An 8,730-nucleotide genomic window follows, 5' to 3' on the forward strand; every position below is an offset into this window, starting at 1 on the left:
ATATACAGATGATCAGGTTTTTAAATACATCAGATAGGGATTGCATACATTAGTTAGGACTGCTCTGATAAGGGTATACCGTGAAGATTGGTAGAGCAGCTTAGTATACATTTTTTGCAAAAAACGTATCAACCAAATACCCTGTTTTTTACATCTTTTACTAGCACTTGCGGATTACTGCAACATTTTTTCAAACTGAGTGTTTTTGGTTTTACTATTCTCTTTTGTGTCTTCAGGTTTCTTGGTGGTGTGTGAACATGATCATACAGACTTGTTCACTGTGCAAGTAGCCCATGTGTTCCTGTTTCCATAATTGTTCTCTTGTGTCTACAAGACTGGGGAGTTCCACCACTCCTCTTGGGCTATCTGCACAAAAGCTGTTCTACCCTGTATGCACACATGGATTTTTCCTCTCTGAACCCTGTTCACACAGGTTATATACAGATGATCAGGTTTTTAAATACATCAGATAGGGATTGCATACATTAGTTAGGATTGCTCTGATAAGGGTATACCGTGAAGATTGGTAGAGCAGCTTAGTATACATTTTTTGCAAAAAACGTATCAACCAAATACCCTGTTTTTTACATCTTTTACTAGCACTTGCGGATTACTGCAACATTTTTTCAAACTGAGTGTTTTTGGTTTTACTATTCTCTTTTGTGTCTTCAGGTTTCTTGGTGGTGTGTGAACATGATCATACAGACTTGTTCACTGTGCAAGTAGCCCATGTGTTCCTGTTTCCATAATTGTTCTCTTGTGTCTACAAGACTGGGGAGTTCCACCACTCCTCTTGGGCTATCTGCACAAAAGCTGTTCTACCCTGTATGCACACATGGATTTTTCCTCTCTGAACCCTGTTCACACAGGTTATATACAGATGATCAGGTTTTTAAATACATCAGATAGGGATTGCATACATTAGTTAGGACTGCTCTGATAAGGGTATACCGTGAAGATTGGTAGAGCAGCTTAGTATACATTTTTTGCAAAAAACGTATCAACCAAATACCCTGTTTTTTACATCTTTTACTAGCACTTGCGGATTACTGCAACATTTTTTCAAACTGAGTGTTTTTGGTTTTACTATTCTCTTTTGTGTCTTCAGGTTTCTTGGTGGTGTGTGAACATGATCATACAGACTTGTTCACTGTGCAAGTAGCCCATGTGTTCCTGTTTCCATAATTGTTCTCTTGTGTCTACAAGACTGGGGAGTTCCACCACTCCTCTTGGGCTATCTGCACAAAAGCTGTTCTACCCTGTATGCACACATGGATTTTTCCTCTCTGAACCCTGTTCACACAGGTTATATACAGATGATCAGGTTTTTAAATACATCAGATAGGGATTGCATACATTAGTTAGGACTGCTCTGATAAGGGTATACCGTGAAGATTGGTAGAGCAGCTTAGTATACATTTTTTGCAAAAAACGTATCAACCAAATACCCTGTTTTTTACATCTTTTACTAGCACTTGCGGATTACTGCAACATTTTTTCAAACTGAGTGTTTTTGGTTTTACTATTCTCTTTTGTGTCTTCAGGTTTCTTGGTGGTGTGTGAACATGATCATACAGACTTGTTCACTGTGCAAGTAGCCCATGTGTTCCTGTTTCCATAATTGTTCTCTTGTGTCTACAAGACTGGGGAGTTCCACCACTCCTCTTGGGCTATCTGCACAAAAGCTGTTCTACCCTGTATGCACACATGGATTTTTCCTCTCTGAACCCTGTTCACACAGGTTATATACAGATGATCAGGTTTTTAAATACATCAGATAGGGATTGCATACATTAGTTAGGACTGCTCTGATAAGGGTATACCGTGAAGATTGGTAGAGCAGCTTAGTATACATTTTTTGCAAAAAACGTATCAACCAAATACCCTGTTTTTTACATCTTTTACTAGCACTTGCGGATTACTGCAACATTTTTTCAAACTGAGTGTTTTTGGTTTTACTATTCTCTTTTGTGTCTTCAGGTTTCTTGGTGGTGTGTGAACATGATCATACAGACTTGTTCACTGTGCAAGTAGCCCATGTGTTCCTGTTTCCATACCCCCTTACCATGCAGTGGTGCCGGAATTTACACTCCTCAAAAATCCATACCTCTTCCCCCCTTCTATGAGCACTGCATTCAGAGATCTTCTGTGCGAGTCACTGTGACATCCGGTGTGTACTCCGATAAAGGTGCTATCCCCATATAGTTATTGCTAAGAACCATGTGTACATAGTAATGACTGTGCAGGGAGGAAGCGGGGATAGCACCTTATCGTGGCACACACCGGAAGATACAGAGACTCCCCGGCGCAGAAGATCTCTTGAATGCAGTGAGGTATGGAATTTTGAGGAGTGCAGGATCCGGCACCACTGACGTTGATGGGAGACGTTAATTGTTAGGGTAAGTTTACACAGGGAGTTTTTTGTTGCTTTTTTTCTGCAGCAAACCCTGTTCTTGGCAGGAAAAAAGCTGCATCAAAAACGCAGGTTTAGGTGAGTTTTTTTTTTGCTCTTTGCCCATGCTAATGTCCTTGGATTTGCAGCAAATAATGATACCTGCATTTTTTTTTAACACCCATTCAAGTCAATGGATGAAAAAAAACACAGTAAAAACGCTGAAAGAAGTGACATGCTCTATGTCAAAAAACACAGCAGAGCACAAAATACTGATCACACAATAAAAACAATGTGTGTGCATGAGATTTCTGAAATCTCATAGGCTTTGCTGGTATTGTAAAAAGCAGCTGCAAAATGGTATAAAAAAAAAAAAAATGCAGCAAAAACGCCCTGTGTGAACTTACCCTTACAATGAAGACAGGAGGCAGGGATTTCTTCCAGGCACCGTACGCCCCCCGAAGAAATCATTAACATAAAGAAGGAATATAACATTTCTCAACAAGAGCACTAATGAGGCTCACAAGTAGGACTAGTGTAACATTTCTACTACCTGCATGCCCATATTAGTAGGTCAAATACATCCCAGGGGGTGACAGGTTCCCTTTAAAGACTGTATAGCCCAATTAACCACAGTGACTCATGCTGTTTGATACATTTGGCTCATCTTTACACAGTAAGGGTACCGTCACACTATACGATTTACCTACGATCACGACCAGCGATATGACCTGGCCGTGATCGTAGGTAAATCGTAGTGTGGTGGCTGGGGAGCTGTCACACAGACAGCTCTCCAGCGACCAACGATGCCGAGGTCCCTGGGTAACCAGGGTAAACATCGGGTAACTAAGCGCAGGACCGCGCCTAGTAACCCGATGTTTACCCTGGTTACAAGCGTAAAACTAAAAAAAAAAAAAAAAAACAGCACATACTTACATTCTGGTGTCCGTCAGGTCCCTTGCTGTCTGTTTCCCGCACTGTGACTGCCGGCCGTAAAGTGAAAGTGAAAGCACAGCCGCTGTGCTCTGCTTTCACTTTACGGCCGGCAGTCACAGTCCTGCGCTTAGTTACCCGATGTTTACCCTGGTTACAAGCGAACGCATCGCTGGATCGCATCGCTAGATCGGTGTCACACACACCGATCTAGCGATGACAGCGGGAGATCCAGCGATGAAAGAAAGTTCTAAACGATCTGCTACGACGTACGATTCTCAGCAGGATCCCTGATCGCTGCTGCGTGTCAGACACAGCGATATCGTAACGATATCGCTGGAACGTCACGAATCGTACCGTCGTAGCGATCGAAATGGTATAGTGTGACGGTACCCTAAGTAGCATCCTTTGTGCCAGCAATTTGCACGAAGATTTGGCCAGAGGTTGAATTCTGGGTCCAGTCAGGTTTTCTACTGGATACATTGTAGCGTCCTATTCATGGGAATCCTAAAGGTACCATCACACTGAACGATATCGCTAGCGATCCGTGACGTTGCAGCATCCTGGATAGCGATATCGTGTTTGACACGCAGAAGCGATCAGGATCCTGCTGTGCCATCGTTGGTCGGAGCAGAAAGTCCAGAACTTTATTTCGTCGCTGGATCACCCGCTGAATCGGCGTGTGTGATGCCGATTCAGCGATGTCTTCACTGGTAACCAGGGTAAACATCGGGTTACTAAGCGCAGGACCGCGCTTAGTAACCCGATGTTTACCCTGGTTACCAGCGTAAACAAACACTACATACTTACATTCCGGTGTCTGTCCCCCGGCGCTGTGCTTCTCTGCACTGTGTAAGCGCCGGCCGGAAAGCAGAGCACAGCAGTGACGTCACCGCTGTGCTTTCCGGCTGGCGCTCACAGTCAGTGCAGAGAAGCACAGCGCCGGGTGACAGACACCGGAATGTAAGTATGTAGTGTTTTTTTTTTTTTTTTACGTTTACGCTGGTAACCAGGGTAAACATCGGGTTACTAAGCGCGGCCCTGCGCTTAGTAACCCGATGTTTACCCTGGTTACCAGGGGGACTTCGCATAGTTGGTCGCTGGAGAGCTGTCTGTATGACAGCTCTCCAGTGACCACACAGCGACGCTGCAGCGATCGGGATCGTTGTCTAGATCGCTGCAGCGTCGCTAAATGTGACGGTACCTTAACACAGCACCTAGTTGATAATAGTACTGGATCACATGGCCAGGGTTTCGGTCTGCCTAAACCACAGTATTACTTAGGCTACTTTCACACATCAAGTTTTCGCTGTCAGGCGAAATCCAGCAAAATTTCCAAAAAACCGAATCCGGCGAATGTTGCTGCCGGATCCAGTTTTTTCCATAGACTTGCACTAGTACTGGATGACATTGCATTTCGTCCGGTTTTCGCCGAATCTCCATTTCCGGAAAAAACATCCATAGCAACGTTTTTTTGTTTCCGGCGAAAAAGCCAGAAGTGCCGGATCCGGCTGTTTGCTAGAATGGAAGCCGGAAGGTGCCGGATCCAGAAAATGACGGATTCCAGCGCCAGATTCCGGTTTTTAAACTGAGCATGCTCCAAATTTTTTTTTATACAATAATCTAGATGTACTAGCCAGATCTGTCGAGAAAACAGATCTGTCGCATCAGTTTTTCACAATCTGCGCCAGATCCGGTTTTTCCAATATTCGCCGGATTGTGCCTGATGCAAAAACCCTGATGTGTGAAAGTAGCCCTACAGACCCTTAGGCCAAGTTCCCATAATGAGCTTTTGATGCTGCAGATTTTCAGCACCTATTCATTAGGTTACTTGCATTTTTATCCCGCTTTTGACACCACAGTTTGTCCTTCGCTGGTGTCCAATTTTAAACAAATGTGCTCCGTATTTGATACTACCTGGTATTCGGCTTTGACTAAACTTTACATGCATTTTTTGAAGCGGAGATAAAATTGCATGTTGTTTTTTTTTTTTTTAATCTGCAACTTTTCTGCATCAAATACAAGTCTATGGGAAAAATCTGCACAGAACACTGAGTGCAGCCGCAGGAGAACTTCACATGCAGGCTTGAAGCATGCACCGCAGTTTACTCCGCCTAAAGCCATGTTCACATTATGTGTTGCTGATGTAGTTTTTTGCTGCAATTTTAGGAAAACTGCTACATAAAACACACATTGTATTTTTATTTTGTTAGGAATCCTTCTGCCGCCCACACACTTACCCAAGCCTATCACATGAAGTAACACTGCTGCCTCAGACTGAAAAGTGCTGTGCATGCTGGAAAACCTGGTGCAGCCGCCTTATATACAGGGAGGGCGGGCTAACCTGCTCTGCACAGCAGCCAATCACAACCCAGCTCTCATTGTACATCGGGCCTTCACAACTGAGAGCAGCCACCTTATTGGTTCCCACCTAGAGCGACATGTGATGGCCGCGCTCTGCCTCATGCCCTCGGCGGTCACTCCCTCATGAAGCCTCAGCGGGGAGCAGCTACGGCTGGAAATGACTGAGAGGGGCTGTTAGTATGAAGTGTCATGGCTGACAGCGGCACCGCGCCCTGTGCTCCCCCTCACTATAACGCCCAAAGTGTTAATGAAAGCGAAGACCCGGGCAGGAGCCGGAGCCCGCACTTACCTCAGCTTGGTGCCCGCCTCCAACTGTGACCTTTCACCAGTGACACAGTGATAAAGGGGTGTTTGTCCTGGTCCGGTCTCGTTCGCAGCGGCAGCTATGAGCAGTACACCGCCATATTAGAGCCTGGGGGTCTCAGACTTTATCCAGTGGTGACCCCAGTATTCCCTAGTCTGAAGGAAATGGGAAACTTTGGAATTTGACTGTTCGTTCATTGCCCATTTTATGGTTGTATAGCGACCTCTTGTGGCAGTTTAGCACTAGGGCTGTTTAGTACAAATGCGAAGAACTGAAGGCCTTGTGCGGAGTTTACTTGGATTATTTTCAGCCAGAATAATCCACAAAACGCTTCTAAAAATCACTTTTTTTGTGTGTTTGGTAAAATACTCTTTGTTTAATGCTGTTATCATGCTTTTTTTTATTAAAGGGAACCTGTCAGCAGATTTTGCCGCTATAAGGCTGCCGTCACACTAGCAGTATTTGGTCAGTATTTTACATCAGTATTTGTAAGCCAAAACCAGGAGTGGGTGATAAATACAGAAGTGGTGCATATGTTTCTATTATACTTTTCCTCTAATTGTTCCTCTCCTGGTTTTGGCTTACAAATACTGATGTAAAATACTGACCAAATACTGATAGTGTGACATCAGCCTAAGGGTATGTGTCCACGTTCAGGATTTTATGCAGGTGAAATCCTGACCAAATCTGCACCTGAGGTTGCTTGCGTTGTCCTTGCATTTTTTCTGCAATGTAAGGACATGCTGCGTTTTTAAAAGACGCACCGCATGTGTGTTTTCGCAGGTATGCCGCATGCGTCTTAATGCATAGTGGAAATGGGATTTCATGAAATCCCCTCCACTATTGTTAGGAGTCGAGTTCCCGCCGCTGCACAGGGGGAATCTCAGGCCATGTCTGCTGCGGTCTCCCATTCTGCATCAGGCGCAGTGGAGCCTGCACAGCGGAGATGCTGGTCCCAGCGTCTCACTGAGTCTGATACTGTGCAAAGGGTTACTGCTGCCTTTCCAGGCTCTACTATTGTACCCTGTACTGGTCTGCAGCGAGCAGGCTTTTCTGGGACCAAGTCCTTTGCACACACTGAGCATGCCCAGGGTAAGATCTCTCAGTGGAGATCAAGGGTCGCATGCTCAGGTACTACAGCAACTTCCATTGGTCCTCCAGGAAGGCCCTGTACCTGATCAAGTTCTGTGGCAGCCTTCAATTGGTCCTCCTTGGAAGGTCCTGTAGGTGCTACAGCTATAAAAGGTTCTCATGACCGCACGGCCATGCGCTAGTATCAAATATGTACGAGCTCAGCGCCAGTGTGGTCGTGTGTGTGGTCATAAAAAAATGATGCTAAACACCAAGTGGTTTTATAAAGACACACTGTACGCAGTACGCAGGCGTACTTATCTGCCCTGTTGAGGGCAAAGTACTGCAGTGTGCAGGTGCCGGTAAAGGTCAGAGGGGCCCAACCCCTGCGCATTGCAGTACTTTGCCCTCAACAGGGCAGATAAGTACGCCTGCGCAGGAGCGCCGATGCCGGGGAGCGATGAAGAAGGTGGCATTGCAAGAAGATGGAATGCGCCAGACGCGGATCTGCAACACTCATCGGGCTGGACCGCCCCGCAGGTGAGTATAATATAACTTACATTTCTTCACTTGCAGGTCGGACCAGGGGCTTATTTACAGCATTATAGAATGCTATAGATAAGCCCTGAAAGGTGGTGGCTGCATCTTAGGGTATGTTTCCACGTTCAGGAAATGCTGCGTTTTTGACGCTGCGTTGAGCCGCAGCGTCAAAAACGCAGCGTCCAGATGTTACAGCATAGTTGTTAGGGTTGGCGGAACGCACCAAATATATTTATTAGATGAGATTGGTGCGTTCGCAACCCGGAATCCACCGTGCAGGAAAGAACCTGCTGCTAAGCAAGGCGGCGAAGGAAGTTAGTACAAACGAACTCTGTTACTTCACAGAGCCCGTGGTAAAGAGAACGCTGTGCCCTGTTTAGCTCACAGGGGACACAGCTACTGTGTAGAGCAAACAGTGGTCATGCAGTCCAAACAACTAGCAGCTCCTCTCCGGTGGAGCTGGAATTCTAATGGCTATTAGCCAGCCCTGAATTCAGACATAAAATTATCACGTGTTTAAGATTGATTTCATGTATCTATTGAGCCCTGAGACACACTACCATCCACAAGTTTATTTGAAAAACAAAACAATTAAATCTTTATGACACTTAAATCCAATTTGCATAATAATTTGGAATACAGTGTATATAACACCACAATAGCTGTAGCTTTGGAATCTGCTACTTCACTTACACATTTTTTTGCAGGATGTGGCCAGGCCTCTTTATGTTGGCTAGGTTTTTCTGGGGCGTCTTTCACTGTGCGCTGCATTTTATAGTGCTGGGCAGCCCGCCTGTTAATACAAGGGGCGTCATCAATAGGTTGCATACAGACACTGTGCACCGCACCTATCAGTGTGACTGGCGTCCTATGTGAGTTATATCAATGTGCATTTTTTCTGCTAGGCAGCCAACTCCTGCAATGTTTGGTTGGGGTGGTTGTTTTTATCAAGTAGTTTGCACCAGTGCCGCTCCTAGCCTTTATCAGTGGAGGCCTGCTGCATCCTGCTAAGTGTGCATTTGTCATCAGACAGGGTTTTGGGAAGGCCGTATCTCATGGTATGTATTTTTTCTGAGTTTTTTCTATGTTAGCTGTTTTTGATATTAGTGTTAGGACCCGCAATATT

The 8,730-nt window shown here is 45.2% G+C and overlaps 1 protein-coding gene across 2 annotated transcripts in view; it reads right to left on the reverse strand.

The window, feature by feature from the left end:
* Window positions 1–6,118, reverse strand: part of TMEM14A (transmembrane protein 14A) — a 45,078-nt gene extending 38,960 nt beyond the window's left edge. The window contains exon 1 of one of the 2 annotated variants that reach the window (XM_069726812.1): window positions 5,979–6,118. The gene's annotated coding sequence lies outside the window, so the exon portion shown is untranslated. Of the gene's footprint in view, window positions 1–5,565; window positions 5,641–5,978 lie in introns of those variants that run through there. The other variant, XM_069726813.1, reaches the window with a different exon arrangement.
* Window positions 6,119–8,730: the final 2,612 nt, after the last annotated feature.

This window comes from Ranitomeya imitator, chromosome 5 (assembly GCF_032444005.1).
Source record: "Ranitomeya imitator isolate aRanImi1 chromosome 5, aRanImi1.pri, whole genome shotgun sequence".
Taxonomy (NCBI): domain Eukaryota; kingdom Metazoa; phylum Chordata; class Amphibia; order Anura; family Dendrobatidae; genus Ranitomeya; species Ranitomeya imitator.